Source organism: Globicephala melas, chromosome X (assembly GCF_963455315.2).
Source record: "Globicephala melas chromosome X, mGloMel1.2, whole genome shotgun sequence".
Taxonomy (NCBI): domain Eukaryota; kingdom Metazoa; phylum Chordata; class Mammalia; order Artiodactyla; family Delphinidae; genus Globicephala; species Globicephala melas.
In genome coordinates, this window is record NC_083335.1 from 23011993 (window position 1) to 23032231 (window position 20239).

Below are 20239 nucleotides of genomic sequence, written 5' to 3' on the forward strand. Positions count from 1 at the left end.
CTAATAAAACATAGTATTCTGTTATCTTGTTAAACTGAAGGACTTCCCCTTCTATATGTCGTCTTTAGATCTACCACCAAAGCTTTTTCTAAACACATTTGTGTGTAAACACTGTGGGTATAATATATACTTCATAAGCAATGTCTGGTGTCAACTCTGATCAACTTCTATCCCAATAATCTGAGAATTGGAATGGAAAGGGGAAGACTAATAAACTCACATTATAAGACTATTTTTCTTTAGCAGCATGTTAACTTAAATGCCAACCATAGCATCAGAAATATGTCACCACCAACAAACTGATGGCACTATGGCCCAAATCCAGGAAACTCTATATCATCCCTCACTAACTAGATTAAATAGCTTCATAAACTGATATTTCTAATCTTTCCCAAGAGGTAAAATAGCGGTCAGCACCTACGGTGAAGATAACTGAATTATCACTGTGCTAGTGATAAGGTTTGTGTATCGTTCCTTTTTTTTTGATTTTTAAATTGAAAGGCAGGGAAGTGAATGAAGTGAGAGAAACAGAGAGCAGTGTATATCTTCAAGGAGTTTTCACTGACAGTGCTGATTTACTCACTCTTCTTTTAATTCCTTTTCAGGGCCTAGTGATAGCTAAGAAAGCAGTGGGCCAATCTGGATAACTAGCAATCTTGATAAGCAAACACACTTCTTTCATCTAAGAAGCCAAATAACAGGAAATCTGGAAGGAGGGTGGGGAATGGGCTGAGGCAAATGGGAAGAGAAAACTATTCTTATTTGAAATGTACATCTAGGCATGTTTGTACAAACTGCACCCACGGACCTTCTGTATCTATGCAAGGAATGTATTAATTGGTCTCAGTTTCATAAGACGCAGAGAAGAACATAAGTTTTCATGTGAGACTGAGCAGAGAGAGAGTACCTTTTTAGTACATTTGAAAATATATTCAACGTCACAAAGTTGAATTTTAAAAAACCTAGAAACCCTATCAGCTTGATCAGCAAGGATTTTCCAAATTTATCCTTTACAGTGTTCATTTCACATGTAGTCAATAGAAGGTAACTCTGTGAGTACCCTGGCACTTAATCATGAGCTGTGTGACATACCGCTCTGAGCCTCAGCTCCCTCATCTGTAAACATGAATATAAAATTGCCTGTCTCGGGACTTCCCTGGCAGTCCAGTGGTTAAGACTCCGCGCTCCCAATGCAGGGGGCACAGGTTCGATCCCTGGTTGGGAAACTAAGATCCGCCTGCTGCACAGCGTGGCCAATAAATAAATAAATAAAACAATGGATATGTAAGCCAGCTATACTTCGATTTAAAAAATAAATAAATAAATAAAAATGCCTGTCTCAACAGATTGTTAAGAAGATCAAGCTAGTGTAACAGAATGTGCCTCATACATCATAAAGCATTATAGAATTTAAAGGTAATCTTGCTCTGCCTACTAAGTGGTTACCTGCTTCTGCCTAAATATCTCCAAAATAAGGAATGGACTCATTCCTAAGGCATTCCATTTCATCTCAGACAACTACCGGAAGAGTCTTATTGAACCAAAATCTCCCACCTCTTAACTCTACCCATTCCTCCCAGGTCTAGTTCTAGGGTCTCACAAAATAAATAAAAACCCTCTCACACCTGACAGCCCTTCACTGTTGCTGATACTTCTCTACTAAATGTTTCCTCAGTTCCTTCACTTGCTCTTCACATTAACTGGTTTCAAATCCTCCATCCTCCATTGATTGAGGATCAATCCTCAATCCTCCATCTAAGGTCTCTTCCCTTAGAACATACTTCAGTCTGTCCAGACTGCTCTTGAAGTGTCACAGCCAAGGTTAAATGCAGGTATAGGTTATTAGGCTCTTTGGTTGAAAGGAGCAGAGGTCATTCAGATTGCCTCAAATAATTGAGAACATCTTTTTAAGACTGTTCTCTCTCCCTGGGAACCCAGGAAATACTGGTCAACCCACAAGGAAGGATAAGGCCTATAGATCTCTGGCACCAATATGACTCAGCAATTCTCTGCAGTTTTGCCACTCTCTGTCTTTTTCTTTGCCCAATAGCTTATTGTCAGCTTAATATTTCTTTTGTCTACCACGTAGTTTCTACCTTCTCATAGCAATGTCAGGTTTTCATTGCACTACGTGACTCCAAGTATACTTCCCAGCACCTCTTACTTTATCCCTTCACCGCCTGCTCCATTGCTACCTGCCTAATTCTCCTGCTAGTTCTAGGTTTAAAAACCTAAGAGAGGGGCTTCCCTGGTGGCGCAGTGGTTGGGAGTCCGCCTGCCCGATGCAGGGGGCGCGGGTTCGTGCCCCGGTCCGGGAAGATCCCATATACCGCGGAGCGGCTGGGCCCGTGAGCCATGGCCGCTGAGCCTGCGCATCCGGAGCCTGTGCTCCGCAACGGGAGAGGCCGCGGCGGTGAGAGGCCCGCGTACCGAAACAAAACAAAACAAAACAAAAAACCTTAAGAGAGTGAATTTGATTAGCCCAGGTCATCCCTTCTGTACCAGGCAGTGTTTAAGTTTCTTGGCAAGCCCTGTCAGTTATTCTCTCAGTCAGCTGAGACTAAGGGGAGAGAAAGATCATGTGATTTAAAAAGCAACAGTATGGACACCTATGGCTGCCCCTGAGCAAGAGCTGGGAGCAGATCTGAGGTACCTTAGATGGAAGTCTCAGCAGACAATCAACTTGACTGACTCATTCAGGAATTTGTGCTATGACCAACAATCAGATGTCTCCCCGGTTCTAACTAAAAGTTTCTCTTAATGCCGTCTACTCCAATATCAGCATTTTTGGTGAACACATAACACTACTGATACACACCGCAAACATTAAGTAACTAAACTCTTAAAACTTTTAAACGAGTTCTGAGGCTAAGCCACATTTTAGTTATTCTATAATTATAGAGTTGGTGGGTATTTTAATTGTGTGTTTGGGATTGGGAAGATGTAGGTGTAAATAGGTTTAGAGGTTTGATTTGGCCTAATTTGATTTCATCTTGTTAACCTGTGGATATGTAGCTGAATTCTAATTCTGCCATCCAAAGTATTGGGTTGGCCAGAAAGTTTGTTCGGGTTTTTCAAAAGATGTTGCAAACCCGAACAAACTTTTTGGCCATCCCAATATTTGCATTCTATTGCTCTCATAACTGTATCATCTGTAAGTTTGTTAGGTATGTTTTCCTCATTTTTATGTAAGTCATTAATAAAAATGTTATATAGGATAATATTAAGGTCAGAGCTTGGTGGCATACCACTGGAAACCTCCCAGCAGGTTGACATTTATCCATCAGGCAGCATTCTTTTACTAGCATACAACCCACATTTCTCCATCTTGTTCACAGGCATATCATGAGAGACCTTGTCAAATGCCTTGCTGATATCCAGATAGAGTGCCTACATTTTTACTGATCTGCCAATCCAATAATGATATCAAAAATAGAAATGAAATGAGATTTGTCTAACATGACTTGTTCTTAGAGAATTTATGCTGCCTTCTGACGGTTACTACTTTTTTCTTAAGCATTAACAAATCATCCTTTTAATAACCTGTTTTAGGCTTTTGCACTCAATCAACATGATGTCCCTTGCCTAATCTAAGGACCCCATGTGCTTTCTGTCCCTTTTCAAAACCAAAGCCAATACTAAGGTCTCCAGTCTTCTGACATACGTCACCCATACCACAGTCCCAAAACTTTAGCAACTATGACTGGGCCATCCAATCCACAAGACCTCTCACCACTCTGCAATGTAATTTTAATTCATTTAGAACAGTTGAGTGCCTTCTTAGGGACACCTTGCCTATCTTAGGCTTCAATTTATGGTTATGATATTGACTACCCTTTTAAGTCTAGAATCATTCTTTTTCACAAACAAGATACAGTCATTCGATATTATTCCATGAGTTGCATGACTATCCTATCCTTGCTCTTCTTGCTCTAAACGTATTTTTTAAAAACTGTTCTGTCGGGCTTCCCTGGTGGCACAGTGGAAGAGAGTCCGCCTGCCGATGCAGGGGACACAGGTTCATGCCCCGGTCCGGGAAGATCCCACGTGCCGCAGAGCGGCTGGGCCCGTGAGCCATGGCCGCTGAGCCTGCACGTCCAGAGCCTGTGCTCCACAACGGGAGAGGCCGCGGCGGTGAGAGGCCCACGTACCGCAAAAAAAAAAAAAAACTGTTCTGTCATCTTTAGCAGGTATTTTTCAACCTTTAGGGTCATTTTGGATATGAATCTTCTTGGCATTTTTTTTCACCACGCCCTCTTCTATTTATTTATCCTTGATTTTCATCCCTTTATTTCAGTACATGTTCTTTAGAAATCAAAACTGGATGGAGAGCACCCAGTACAGGCACACTGGTTTCAATAGTCAGCAAAGCTCCCCAGCTGACTCTTAATTCATCTCCCTTTTTTAGAGTGTCTCCGGGCATGGAATCATACCTACTTCACTTTAGAGAACTGCTTTCCTAAAGTCTAGGATTTTGCTTCATAAAATGCTTATGAACTCTAAGCTAAAATGGTTGCTTTCTCTGAAGGTTTCTATTGCCTTCGACTCACCAGTTTCTCTTTTTTAGTCAGTGAGAGAAACAAATATCCTTATCATTTTCTCTACCTTCTGGGAGGTGGAGTTGTCAACAGTGGAGGTTGAAAACTTGTCAGATGTTGGCCTTTAGTTAAAGGATACGTCTAGTGGATGTCTATGGAGCTGAAACCACTCATGTTTACTACACTTACTCTTAGAACACTTTTGGAGCAACTGTGTTGGAGCATCTATTTCCTCCATCTGGCCAAGTGGCTTATTGTAGACTCCCTGATCTCTTCACCAAAATGAATCCTGCTTAAAGGTTTTGCTGTGATATTCAGTACTAGGGAGAACTTGGATCTGATATTAACATCACCACTTCAACTCACAACGACAAATCAGAATTGTGTGGAGGAGTCAGGCCAGAATAATGGGTAGCAACTATCTTCATTGATTTTTAGCATATTCTGACAGATGGCTGTAGCTTGTTATGAGGCTAACTGCCCTTGGTGGCTTTAGGCCAATGTGACAGTTAACGGGAGCCAATGGGTTATTTTTACAAAAGAAGAGCCAGGGCCATTGGCGGAGGAGATGTTGACAAGGAATGGAAAGAGAAATGAAATCTACATGACCAATGCTTGTTACCAGACTTATACAGCTAGTGTCTATCTTGGGGAAATAAAAATCATTTGGAAGAAATATTCATTAGTGGTGATGGCAGTGATTTAAATATCTATGGGATAATACTCTTCAAATATTAACCCATAAATGTAAGGTCTCTAGTGGTAGTTATCTTTATTTTATAGTACTACTAAAATCTACCTAACATTTATAAGTAAGTTTTCTTTTTTCCCTTAGGGTGTTTGCTGTGGAAAAATAGATTCAGTGATCATTTTTTTCCAAGCTCAGAATATACATATTCAGTGCTTAGATCCAACAATATCGCATGCTTGAATCCTTTAACAGCACTGGGGTTAGCAAAATCTATCTTCAGCCACAGATTTAAAGATTCTTTTTAAGACAAGAAAAGACTTCGTAGGACTAATCTATGACCTATAAATCCTGTTTACTACAGATGAACAGGAATCAACCAAGCTTTTCAGCCTACACCAAATGATGGATGTGGAATATGTTAAATTTACATGAAGGAGAACTCTGTAGCCTTTAAAATATATTTTACATATTGAGAATAAAAATATATCTATAGTAGTCTATTGCTCTTGGACAGTGAAGAGCAATATTTTAGAGATTATCATGATATAGTCTCTAGTCACTTTGGTAGTGATATTATTTTTTTAAATGCTTTTGAATTGACTATCTATAGTTTCAATTGAAAATTAAAACCATAGGCAAACATAATGTGTTTCATTTTATAAAGAAAAGGAATTTAACTATAGGTGAGGTGAAATCTGGTTTTAATATGGAGAATATTTATTTAGCAATCTAAATGTGAATCTAAACAGATATTTTTAAGGAATTATAAAAAATGAGTTGATCGGTGAAATATATAAGTATAGCAAACAAAAAATACATTTTAGAGGAATCTCTGTACTAACCTTTTTGCCCTCCCTCATCATATATACTTCCCTATTCTGGGTTGTATGTTTAAACAAAAATATCCGGTTTTGATCCAGAGACAAACTAGTTCTTCATTGACTACAAAGTTATTTATCCAGTTAATCATAATAAATATTTTCATTGCCATGTCGAGTTAATAGATACTTGTCTGTTGTATTTTACTAAAAGTATAAAATATATTTGAAGTAGCAAAAAATGATTTTCCTGTCAATTATTCTCCTTATTTTCTACAGAGGGGTGCGTGTGTGTGTGTGTGTGTGTGTGTGTGTGTCAAAGACATGCTACTAAACATCTCCCTTTGGGAAAATCTAGCTGGTTTTTTATTAATTCCACAACACAAAAATGTTTGTAGCTTTAAAAGCAAAAGACAAGATCAGGTTAAGTCCTGAGGTCTTTGAAATGTCTCTGCAAGAATTGTGAAAGTGTGGTACTGAGTATTCCATTTAAAGAACAGGAAAGCTCAAAAACAATTGCCCCCTTTGGCGAACGAATAAGCAAATAAACAGTAACATCTGCTTCACCATTCTGTTAATTTTTTTGGTACAATATCTGAAGGTATAAGAATGTGTACAATGTGAATATTTTTAATGAAAAACGATTCATTATAAACACTATGAGGAATTAATTCTAGCATGGATGAGTTTTAACAAACTTTGACCAATACTTACTGAGTGCCCACCACGTACCATCCATTGTTCTAGTTGCTGGGGCTACATCAGAGAACAAAATAGACAAAATCTTTGTCTTTATGGAGTTTACATTCTAGTGGGGGAGACAGTTTTTACCCTAAAATGTTGATTATATTGAGACTAATAATACTGTAGGAATTGTGGCCTGGCTAGATGTAATATGGGAGACAGGGGAGAGGGTACGAAGATACCTCTTAGAAGTCTTCTTTTACCTGCCTTCACTTCCCCACAGCAACTTTCATAGAATTGCCCCTTATCTATGGTCTCATAGCACCCTGTTCATGTGTCTGTGAAGACCTTATTCCATTGTATATTTGCACTCGAAATATTTCAGTTACTTGTCTTTGTTCCCCGTTGCAACGTGAGTGAAGGACTATGCCCTTTTTTTACTTTGACTCCTTAGTTCTTGGCTTATATAGTTCAACAAAATTTTTATAGGGTATATGGATAGACCGATAGAGTAAGTGAGCAAGGAACTACAGATGGAGTAGATTTCTGAAATCAGAAACAGTAGTTTGTAGAAGCAGTGAGTTTTATTTTATAAACATGTATGTGGGACATCCAGTTTGAAATGTCCAATATCTAATAAATAGCTGCAAATATGGATCTGTGTCCCAGGAAAGGAAAAAACGTTTTTCTACTCCCACTTACCGAATGCTTTCTGTGTGCCAAATATTGTGCCAAGCCATTATCACATTTATTCCAACTTACGGTTTTTAAAACTGAGGTTTATAGAAGTTGAAAAATGTACCACAAGGTCACCAGTTAGTATGTAATGAAGCCAGCTCATGATAGATGTGGATAACTAAGAATTTCATAGGTAGACATAATAACTGAATTTCTGTGAATGATGGAAGAAATACTGAAAAACCTATAGGAGAGTTTAGTGTAAGAAGAGGACAGTAAACCAAACCGTGGAAACCCTTTTTGGGAGTCCATGAAGGAGAGAAAGCCAGTACAGATGACTGAGGAGTAATCATAGAATAGAACAAAACCAGGGAGAAGAAAATTTCAAGGAGATAGTGATCATGATTTCCAAATGTCTCAGAGGAATTAAATAGGATGTGGATGAGAAAACATCATTGATTCTGTCCATTACAGGCTTCTTGATTTTTAAGCAGCTAATTTCAGTACAGTGGTAAAATTGAAGCAAGGCTGCAGTGGGTTTGAAGAATTGGTAAGAGGGGAGAAAATGGAAATAGAAGGTAGAGTACTGTTTTGAAATGGAACAGTAGATTGAGAAGAAGCTGAATCTGGGTAAAACGTCCTTATAAATTGGAAGGAGGAAAAAGAAAAGGGGAGAACTATATTTAATAAGGAGGTACACAGTAGTCACCAGGATGGTGATGTGATTGACAGAAGGAAACCTACAGACCAAGTTAGAGATCAAGTTTCCTTAATGGTAAAGAATATGGAAACTTGCAGAGATGATCACATAATGCTGAGGAAAACTGCATGATCCCACAGTGGTACAGGCGTCCTGGGTTGCCAAGTCTCAACAAGGGTATACAACTGATAATGACACTGCCTTTGGGGAATAATGCATCCCTTAGGTGCAAAAAGTTTATCTTTGCTAATCTCATACTAGAGGGAGGTATTATACCCTGCTTATTTAAAGTTGACTTTCAAATATAAGTCACATTTCTAAGGGCAAGCAGCTATTATTGGCCAACCCAAGATTATAATTCAGACTTCTGGTCTCCACCTGGCACATACAAAACTCTAGGCAGTCCCCTGTTGTTGATGAAGGTACTCAATAGTGACGTATGCCCAGGGCCTCATTGATGACATAAATGCTAACTTATGACTATTTCCGATTGAACTATCAAAATATCAAGTATGATATAAAAATAATATCAAGATATCATTGATTCTTTTCTTTTGTGGCATTATATTAGTCTCCTAAGTAAATTGATCTTCTTTTCAAATAAAATATTTGCAATCTGCTATTTCCCCCACCGTTCAACCTTTCAACTAAAATAATTGGTTGGTTTTGGTCTATGACAGTCAGATCTTTCAAATCTGTCACTTACCATACTGAATAGTATCATTAACTTAGTTTTATAACACCATGGTTGGTTGCTTTTTAGTAGATAGGCTTGTAGCTAAATACTTTTCCTTATTTGTAATACTCAAAATACTCCGATTTTAGATAATATATTGTATATATGTGCATGTGTGTGTGAACACACATGTAGGCATATGTGTATATATAAATATGTATGTATAATTATCTACTGTCCAAAGTCCTTTCACTCGTTATCTCATTTTAAACTCTTAACAACCCTGGGAGGTAGACATAATAGAAATCATGCCCAGTTTAAAGATAAAGAAACTGGGTCTTGGGAAATTTTACTCACTTCTCCCCGTGGCAGTTTTTTACAAGATTTGGAGCTACAGTGCAAGTCTCCATGCAACCAATCCAATATTCTTTGTACTGTAACTATTTGCCTCTGGAATATAAAGAACCCCAAGTCATCCCTTTTTGTCTTTTGGTGAATATTTATAGTTCAGTTAAATTTCCCTGCCTGGAGACATAATCTAGGTTTTATTCTATTTATATTAAAATCTTGATGAGCCTAAATGCCCAGAAAACTGGGGGATCTGGTTAATTGGATTTGGTGGTTAGCTTAAGGTTAAATAGAACTTTTGAAAAATTACCATTCTTGTTGAAAATCATTCTTAAATGTGAATCTACTTTCCATTTTAATCCAAATGATCATAATTTAAACTTTTATAATTGAAAATCTTACAGTAAGTGAGGGTTGTCATTTTGAACGTGATTTTTTATTGTACAGCACTCTAGATGTAAAAGATATTGATAGGACAAAATGTCTAGCAGTCCCGGGATATCCTTTGTAAATTTTGGATGGCCTCTTGTGAGTAGTTGAAAAAGCACTGAATTTAGAGTTAGAAATCATGAGTCCAAGTCCAGTTCTGCCACTAAATAGTTGTGTGACCTTGATAATGTCTCTTTCTTTTTTTAAAATTTATTTATTTAATTTATTTATTTTTGGCTGCGTTGGGTCTTCATTGCTGCGTGGGCTTTCTCTAGCTGTGGTGAGCGGGGGCTACTCTTCATTGTGGTGTGTGGGCTTCTCATTGCGGTAGCTTCTCTTGTTGCGGAGCATGGGCTCTAGGGCATGGGCTTGGTAGTTGCAGCATGCAGGCTCCATAGTTGTGGCTCGCGGGCTCAGTAGTTGTGGCTCGCAGGCTCTAGAGCGCAGGCTCAGTAGTTGTGGTGCACGGGCTTAGTTGCTCCGCTGCATGTGGGACCTTCCTGGACCAGGGCACGAACGCGTGTCCCCTGCATTGGCAGGCGGATTCTTAACCACTGCGCCACGAGGGAAGCCCCAATAACGTGTCTTTCTTTCTCCCAACTTCATTTTACTCAACAGTCCAGTGAGAGAATAAAGCTAAATGATATTTGACGTCATTTCTGGCTTTACTAACTGTTATTCTATGGCTTTTGCCTTCTTGTCATTTGCTCCTTGACTCTACTGAGCTTTCCAGTTAGTTAGATGCTAATTAATTGCAAGATTACTAATTCTAGGTGAGGTCCCCAAACAAGTCAGATAAATTTAAGTTGAGAAATCATGATTCCTTTCAGGATTTCCAGTAGCCAAGAGGAAATGAGGAAAACACTATATATCCCTGTGTGTCAGAGGGTAGCGATAATGACAGGCAAGTATAATCAAGAAGGCAGTCTTAGGCCAATGCATGACTAGTCTATGATTCCGTTTTGCCTGATACATAATCGGTATTCAGTAAAAGTTTGTTGAATAAATGAATTTAAGAACAAAACCCTTCATAGAGAAAGGATTCAACATGCAACACCTTATGCAGAAATTTATCTTGCCTTGGGTCATATTGTGAAGCAGCAGTAGTTTCAATATTTTCTTTCATATTGTCATTCTCTGTCTAATTGTGATATGAATATAACTTCATTTTTGTGTTTCTTATTCAAAGGTAAAAATACAGTCTGTTTTGGGTTTAAGTTCCAGTCAGCCACTACTGTATCGCATTGTGTAAATTCATGATAATTTTTTTCTGTGTTGTGACAACAATGCAGAGAGAAAATAGGCTCAGGTTTAATAATATATTTGCCCAATGGAGATGTATGTTTAGAGGTCAAAGAAGTACATGAAATCACTATACTCTTGAAGTTGGTCTTACCTTGTTGATCTTTCTGTGTTGTCCCTGAATAATTAACATGAACCAATCTTTCTCCTTTGTGTTCTTCAATCCGCTCAGCAGGGAACCAGGGAGAGAATATTTCTGTGGAAGGAAGACCTGGTTTCCACAAATTCTTCTATGCTCAAGTGGGAATATAATCACTGAGTTTAGAGCATGGCACAAAGCTGAATTTGACTGTTTGTTAGGTGGCCTAACCTGAGGGGAGTTAATGCTATTTCCGTTGCTGTGATTATTATATATTGTGCATGTTTGTTTTTTTAAAATTTATTTATTTTATTTTTTTTGGCTGCATTGGGTCTTCGTTGCTGTGCACAGGCTTTCTCTAGTTGCAGCGAGCGGGGGCTACTCTTTTCTGCGGTGCGCGGGCTGCTCGTTGTGGTTGCCCTTCTTGTTGCAGAGCACGGACTCTAGGCGCGCAGGCTTCAGTAGTTGTGGCATGCAGGCTCAGTAGTTGTGGCACATGGGCTTAGCTGCACCGCGGCATGTGGGATCTTCCCGGACCAGGGCTCAAACCCATGTCCCCTGCATTGGCAGGCGGATTCTTAACCACTGCGCCACCAGGGAAGTCCCAACTGTGTATGTTTTAATCAGTAGTTCAGGTTTTGGATTTATGTCTCATGACAGGTTCATGAGGGGTACAGTTTGAAAAGCAATTTAAAAAAATTGAAAGTAGAAAATGTTTTCTATTCTCCATATTTCATAAAGATTTCTTATTTGGTCAGCAGCGTAAATGTTGGAGGTAATTATGAGTGAGTTGTATATGCTCTCTGGTCCTAGGGTTCAGGATATTTGTTTGGATAATAGAACAATCCCAAGTGCAGATAGTCTCAAGGGAGGAACGGCTGTGAGCTTGGGGAGAAAGGCAAGAAAATCTTTCTCTGAGAGTCTTTAAAGAATGACAGATTCCTTCCCATAGGGACATGGAATACTTCAAAGCTGCATGTTCCAATCGGAGGAATAGTTTTCAACGAAGGTTTCTCAACCTTGCCCCTGTTGATATTTCAGCCTGGATAATTCATTGCTGTGGGAGGCTGTCCTGTGCATTATAGGCTGTATAGCAGCAACCCTGACCTCTACCCATTAGATGCCAGGGTCCCTGCTCCTCAGTCATGGCAACTAAAAATGTCCCCAGACATTGCCAAATGTGGGCCCATTTGTCCCCAGTTGAGAAATACCCTTTTAGATTAATGGCTAGACAAAATCTATTGTTTCCTTACCTGCTCACTTTACTCACCCCTCTTCAGACTCTTGCAATTTCTTTTTTCCCTTCCCACCTTCCCCCTTCCTATTCCTTTCTTCTTAAGCCTTTGTTGGAGGGTTTAGATAATTCTCCAGTCTATAACATAATTGGGGTTGGAAACCACCGCTATAGATTCAATGTTTGTATCGCCCCAAAATTCACATGTTGAAAACTTAACGCCCAAGGTGATGGTATTAGGTAGGGTTTTTCGAGGTGATTAGGTCATGAGGGAAGAGCCCTTGTTAATGGGATTAGTGCTCTCATAAAAGAGAGCTCAGATTGCTCCCTACCCCCTTCTGCCACGTGAGGACACAGCAATAAGTTGTCAGTCTGCAACCCAGAAGAGGGCCTTCACTGGAACCCTACCATGCTAGCACCCTGATCTTGGACGTCCAGCCTTCAAAACTGTGAGAAACATATTTCTGTTTGTTATAAGCCAGCCAGTCTATGGTATTTTGTTATAGCAGCCCAGGCGGACTAAAACAACCACTAAACTAAATCCATTTAGTCAGTGTATCATTGCTGACTAATAGCTAGACAGCCTATAACAAGGGAGGCCAGAGTGACCCCTAAAGCAACCAACAAATGATCTCCTACCCTTGCATATACAGCCATATCTATCTACCTATCATCTATCTATCCATCATCTACCTCTCTATAAAATTTCCTTTCTTATTCTATTCCTTTCTCTTCCCCTACACTCTTCATTCTTCCTATATTCACACTTTATTCTCTCTTTCTTATCTTTATATCTACACCACTCTTGGGCGTTTCTTAGCTCTTCTGATATTTCTAAAAAGCTTACATGAGAACACAGAAGCCTGAAAAAAAATGGCATATTTGGGAAACCGTATATGACATAGGATGTTCAGAGCTTAGAGAGCACGGGAGACAATAGCTGAGGTGAGTCAGAGAGGCCTGCAGAGGCCAAATTATGAAGGCTCTTATAAAAGTAACAGACCTTCATTCAAAAACAGGAAAAACACAGGAAATCAGAAAGAAAAATATGTCTACAAATTCTGTTACCCAAAGATAGTTACTATTAAGATTTCCATACGTTTTCTTTGGGGTTAGATTTCTGCAGAATAGGAATTTGAAATTGGAATTGTTGTTGTTTTTGTGTGGGAAGGGACAGCACGTAGTTGTGGTTGTGCTGTATATATGAATTCTGGGTTTTGTTTCCCAACATGGAAAATCACTTATTGCCTTAGAAATTATCTGGTTAACGGGAACAGAAATGCTTTAAAAAACCAAATCTAGTAAAAAGGAGGTTTTAAAAAATGATACAGGATAGTCTCACAGGGAAAGGACAGTGAGTACAACAAGGCCTAATGAGAGATAGAGCTCTCCCCATTGTTCTGTTTCTTTCTGGGGCCACATGCGTGCTTCTCTCTGCACACATGCTCTATTCTCAGGCTTCATTCTAAATGGGATTTTTTAATCTGTTCCCCTGTTCTGCTGCAACTTCAGCTCTGGCTCAAAATGACCTTGCATTTTGGTTTTCCTAGCTGACAGGTTTCTGTGTCTAGATTTCTGAGAGAGAAAGATGGAGAGAGAGAGAGGAAGAGAGAGAGAGAGGAAGAGAGAGAGGGGAAGAGAGGGAGGGAGAGAAAATATCATTGTCTCTGAGGTTGGATGTCCAATTCTGGTCCAATTAACTATGACCGTGAGCAGTGGGGAGTGGGTTTGGGAAAGTCATGGATAGGGATGCTCTGTCCAGGGCTCTTTGCAGAGAGACAAAGGTCAGCATATCTAATATGCTTTTATGGTTAAAAATTCTTAATATTTTTTCTGACGTCATAATGTTCCATGGAATGAATGGACTAGACTCCTTCCATATTTGAATCTGCTCTCTTATGCAAAAGGACATTGAGAATCATGGGTTGGAATTTTTTAGGGCTGAAGACTGGAAGTGTCAAACACCACTTTTTCTCACCCTTCACATTTCACTACCCAGAACTTAGTCACATGACCATACCTAATGGAAATGGTGACTGGGAAATGTAGTCTATCTGTGTGCCCAAGAGAAAAGGAGAACATGGACGTTGGTCAGGAGTGGACAGTTCCTGCCTCAGGCCACATCTTTGATTTTTGAGGCTGATATTTCAGAGGACAGCCGTGCCCTTTGCCAGTTTCTCCCTTAGAGAAACGTTATGCTGAATAGGTTAGAGGACTGATTTGAGTGGCATTTCTTATGTTATTTTATAACATTATAAAAAACATTCTTGCCTTTATTATACATGTATGAGTAAGACTTTCAGAGAAGTGAAAGCTAATGAAAGCAAGTGCTGATCAACATCCTTTAAAAGTTGCATGAGAATGATAATCTAGATTTTTAACCTGAAGAGCTCAGTGGTAAACTCTCAGGTTCTGTCCTTATTATACTCCTTTGTATTTAGTTTGAAACACTCTCTCTTTAAAATAAAATGTCTTTGCTAATATAGATTACAATTCAATAAAAAGAAATGATACAGAAAAGTATACCATGTCAACTGGCTCATAAAACAAACGAGGATAATACATATCTGAGGAAAATGAGGGTGAATAAAAAGGTAATTAAGGTATATGATACTCTGCCCGCTATCCACTCCTCTAAAAAGAGAAATAAATAAATAAGCCAAGTAACCAGTGAAGACCAATTCTACAAAATCAGCAGGTTGCTCTGGTGAGTAAAATCGGGAATGGACTTTCAGCTTTTATAAAGGGAAGCATAATTGAATTTCTTTATAAAATGAATGAAATTCTCTTAAATCTTAGAAAATTTGGGGTCTGGTTTAATTTTAAACGTGTGCTAATAAATTTTGCCTAGGTTCCATGTTTGTTCCCATTTAAAATGGTTCCCTGGTGGGAAATGAACTCTTGAAAACTGTGGGGTGGCATTTTGTTATGCCTTCATGGAGAAGATGTATAAAATCATAAGAGGATTGAAAGTCTCACCCATCAGTAGCTTTCCAGATTGTTTCTAGTTTGAAAGGATTACAGCTTCCACACCATATCTTGGGACCTAAATTACCTTTAAATACAAAGAGAATGAAAAAATGGTAAGATTACTAATCTAAGTAAATAATTTTTATATGTTGGCCTTATCCTTTTAATACAGGAACGTGTACATTAATAGAAAATACTAATTTGATATTTACCCTTCAAGTGGTGTAGGATTTTTTAATATCGATTTTTAAATTAAAAAGTACATCTATAGAGCATGGATTTAACTTAGAGATAGAGAGGATGACTTGAAAGGGCATTATTATGAAGTGGAGGATAATTGTTCATTTTCATTTATTTTGGAGTCTACTAAAGCATCTTGGTCAAACATTATAGAATACGTAGTATTTTCTTTCTCTAGCATTTATATATATGCCATATATATATATATATATATATATATATATATATATATATATATATATATATATATATTCCAACCCTGCTAGCTCCAATGTATCTCTAAATGTCCTGTTACAGAAATGTTTAATTTATATTGGGAAGTCTGATACACTGTTGAATGAAAAATGTTCTGATGTATTCTAAACAAGGAGACATGACAGTTCACTTTCATAAGTATGTATCCTCCTAATATCATTTGTCAATTCTATAATTAAAAGAGTTGAAATAAATATATCCATAAAAACATATTCAGTGGAATAATACGCTCATATATGTTCATTCTGAACAGAGAAATGCCAGATGATCATGTGATTTAAGAAGATTTTATTACCTTAATGATTAGCAGTAAGAGTGACATCAGGGATGTCATGAGTTAGTATGTGCACAGTGGTTAAGTAAATGGGTTTCATTGTTCGTGCATAGAAGTAAAAATATTTATTAAGCACCTAGTCTTTGTGAGGCACAATTCTAGATGCTGGGGATACAGCAATAAATAAGACAAACGAAATTTCTACTCTCATGTAGATTGCATCCTAGTAATCAGAAAAACTGAAGTAGATTCTATCATTTACTGGTTGCGTGACCTTGGGAAATGTACTTAAACTTAGTAGCTCAACCTCAGCCTCCTAAACTATGACATGTGGATAATATCATCTACTTTATAGGGTTACTTTGAGGATTCAGTGAGAAAACAAACCCCACAAATTACTTTAGCAGAGTGCCTGGCACATAGATGTTCAGTAAGTGGTCATTGCTATTGCCATTATCATTCACAGCGATTATTTCTAATTATTAGTATTTTTATTAACAATAATTCTTTCCTTACTCAGATGTCTCAAATAGAGACGAAATGTGACTCAACTATTTTTTGACTTATTTGTTTCCTTTAGATTATGTGAAAATAAAATGAAAGCTTGTAATTGTCCTTTTATATTCAGGAAACCAGGAGATATTTGCTCACGAGTGAAACAGTTATTTTAGAGTCCCCAAGCCTCATTCATTCTGTACAGAGAATCAAGAGCCTTTAGAAAAAGCAAAAACATCATGCCAATCAATATATATTCATTGAGTACCTTTGAAGTATGAGACAAGGAACCTAGAAGTTGACTTGGTCCCTGCCCTAACGGAATATACAATCCAGAGGCAGTTGAGGAGGTAGGGTAGATACTACTTCTGATTAAAAGACAAGAGGGAATAATAGCCACAAAAAAGATTTTTAAAAGAGCTCTCCCATTAGCTGCTAACTACCTCATTTGGAAAATCACATGAATACCAATCTAGACCATAGAGTATTACCATTTAAGAATAGATTATAGAACTAAGGCTTAAGCCTAGAAAAATTAAGGTTTAGATATATATATCCTGCAAGTATATTTTTTTAAAAATCTCTTAAAAATTATGAACAACATGGAGAGACTATAAACTTTTTTATGAACACTTGGCATATAAGGTTTGAATGGGACATATGGACAGGGTGACTTAAAATTTGGAAGAAAGAAACCTAGGGCAAATAAAATGAAATCCACCTTTATATAGTTGTTAATAACAAAAAAAAATTGTTACCCCCAAGAGGTTGTCCAAGCTGATAATACCATTTAGGCTCAGAGAGAGTTTGGATAGATACTCTTTTTAGGAGCATTTATCCTAAAAAGGAATATCAAGAATAGGCTATTATGCAAAAACTAGAGATGTTGAGGTTGATATCTTGCCAGTAACCACGCTTTGCCACAAAAGAACACTAGATATTCACTAGATATTCTTGTCAGAGAAGAAAATGGGGCTGACTCAGCATGACATTTTCTTTTATCTTCTCATGTTTTTGGAGGCATAAGAATGAATACCTATGAATAGACATTTCTTCAAAGAGGATATGAAAAACGGCCAACAAGCATATGAAAAGATGCTCAGCATCACTAACCATCAGAGAAATGCAAATCAAAACCACAATGAGGTATCACCTCATACCCATTAGGATGGCTATCATCAAAAAGACAAGAAATAACAAGTGTTAGCAAGGATGTGGAGAAATGGAACCCTTTGCACTGTTGGTGGGAATGTAAAATGATACAACTACTATGGAAAACAGTATGGAGATTCCTCAAAAAAATAAAAATAGAGCTGACATATGATCCAGCAATCGCATTTCTGTGTATATACTTAAAAGAATTGAAAGCAGGATCTCAAAGAGATATTTGCACACCCATGTTCATAGCAGCATTATTCACAGTAGCCAAGAGGCGGAAGCAACCCAAATGTTCATCGACAGATGAATGGCTAAACAAAATATAGTATATACGTACAAGTCATCAGCCTTGAAAAGGAAAGAAATCCAGTCACACAGATAAAACTTGAGGACGTTAAATTAAGTGAAGTAAACAAGTCACAAAAAGACAGATATTGTGTGATTCTACTTATATGACATATCTAAAATTGTCAAATTTGTAGAAACAGAAATGAGAATGGTGGTTACCAGAGGCTGGGGAGAGGGGGAAAGAGGAGTTGTTTAATGAGTGTAGAGTTTCACATTTGCAAGATGAAGAAGTTCTGGAGATCTCTTTCTCAATAATGTGAATATACTTAATACTACTGAACTATACACTTAAAAACGGTATAGGATGGTAAATTTTGTGTTCTGTGTTTTTTATCACAAGAAAAATGCATTTAATAATTTTTTTAAAAGAATAAATACCTGAATTCCACTGTCCTATCTGAATGTGATTTGGCCCTAACACCTTGACTCAAGGCCTTTTTATTGCAGTCTTCTTCTTTATTATTTTTTTTAAATCAACCTCAACTTCTAACTGGAGGTAAGTTGAATTCCTTCCTTTGGGTATAAAAATTAGTCTAATATTTGTAGCTAAGGGAATGCAGGTTTAGAGACTCATAAGTATGTTTACAAGATGTAAAAGAAAAAATTCATTGGTCATTTATGCATCTGTTGTTAGAAAGCTGTAGATTTCTGTCTATTTCCTATAGAATTTCAAGTGCCACATTAAATCGCATCATTTAGTGCTAACAGGTACCCTCAGAATTATGTTGTATGTAGGGTTTAAAAAGAGAAAGTACATTTTCCCCTTTTTTATAGATGATTTTAAAATCCTTACAGGAATATTTATTAAATTCCCATTTACCAGCACTGGGTCTCATCAGTCTTAAAGATATATATTTTTTTCAATTTCCTTATATGCCCATTTCCTTTTGGCAATATCTTACTTTTCCTTTTTAAATTTGAAATTGAATATTAAAACAGATGCAAAGGAGAGTACTACTTACACATAAACTCTTGAACTGCATTTTTATCATTTCCTCTGTGGAAAAAAACCTAATTGTATGAAATTGATAGCAACATTTTAGTATATCCTCAGGTCCCCTGGGAAAAGCAATGTGCTTAGACAGATGATCTGATTTTATGAGCACATAGCTGAAGTCTAGCAGTGTGCATTTGTCTTTATGCTCCTACTTTTTTCAGGGACTATGAAAACACATTTAGGCAGTAGTTTCGCTTTCCAACAATGGACTGCAAAGCCTTTGACAGTACATAGCATTTGCATTGCTGTTGTTCATGATGCACATCAAAGTATAGATCACTTTCAGCAGAGAATCTTAATCTCAGTTTGTTAATAAGAAAACAGGAACCTTAGTATGTGAACTCATTTTATTATCTACCCTCACTGAGGACTGTGATTTGGATTCCACTCAAATATGAATTAGTTTAAATGTTGCTCTGCTGCAACTGTCGAATTTATTCATTATGTTGTAATATTTTACTTATGAAACTGCATTTGGAAATCCTTTGGTATATATCAAGATGAAATTACAGTGCTCAGGGATATTGATTATTGCTTGTAATTGCCATCATAATAGCCAACAATTCTCTGTGTTTCTTTGTCTTTCTTCTACCTCTTAATGATATACCAAACCAAATCAATATCCAGCATATGGGGCCACTTACATTGTCTCAAAAATCCAATTGTTCTCCTTCATAAATACGCAAAGGATCGAAGATTTTAATCTCCAAACAGTGAATAAAAAAGCCCCATACTGCTAGATTTCTCTTCTATCCCATAGGAACATATCAGAGTGTTGCTGTATAGGATCAGTTATATGCAAGTGACATATTATCGCCTCCAGGGTAACCACAAAGTTGTGGTGGGGAAATGGGGAGGCTTCTCCACTCTGCTGTTTGTAAAGTGCTATACTTCTTCCTCAACTAGTCAATTAGATGGCCAAAGGGGAAAACATAGGCTGGGAGAGATAACCAGACATTAAAGAAGAAATCTACCTCCTTATGACATGGAGGTGATTATTTCAGGGACTAAAGAGGAAGTACAATCAAATGGAAGAAACATAATGCTGTGAGTCACTTTTTCAATAAAATATGTTTATTCTTATTTCTACTACATACTGTTTGTCCATTCTGGGGATACGTTCAGTGCCTTTAGAAGCAGCAATAACTCCTTTACAGTCTTAACGACTGAAGACTAGCTTCTTTCTAATGGTTCCCCATTCATTCAGAAAAGTTAAGGTGGTCTTTAAAACTTACTATGAGAACGTGTGACATACAGAAAAATAGATATGTATTATGAAGTACTGTTTGAATAGATTGTATTTGGTTAGCCCTGGTCAGTTAACC

General features: G+C 37.6%; 1 protein-coding gene across 1 annotated transcript in view; it reads left to right on the plus strand.

The window, feature by feature from the left end:
- TENM1 (teneurin transmembrane protein 1) overlaps positions 1-20239 on the plus strand; it is an 806315-nt gene that overhangs the window by 446547 nt on the left and 339529 nt on the right. The gene's annotated exons all lie outside the window — the stretch shown is intronic.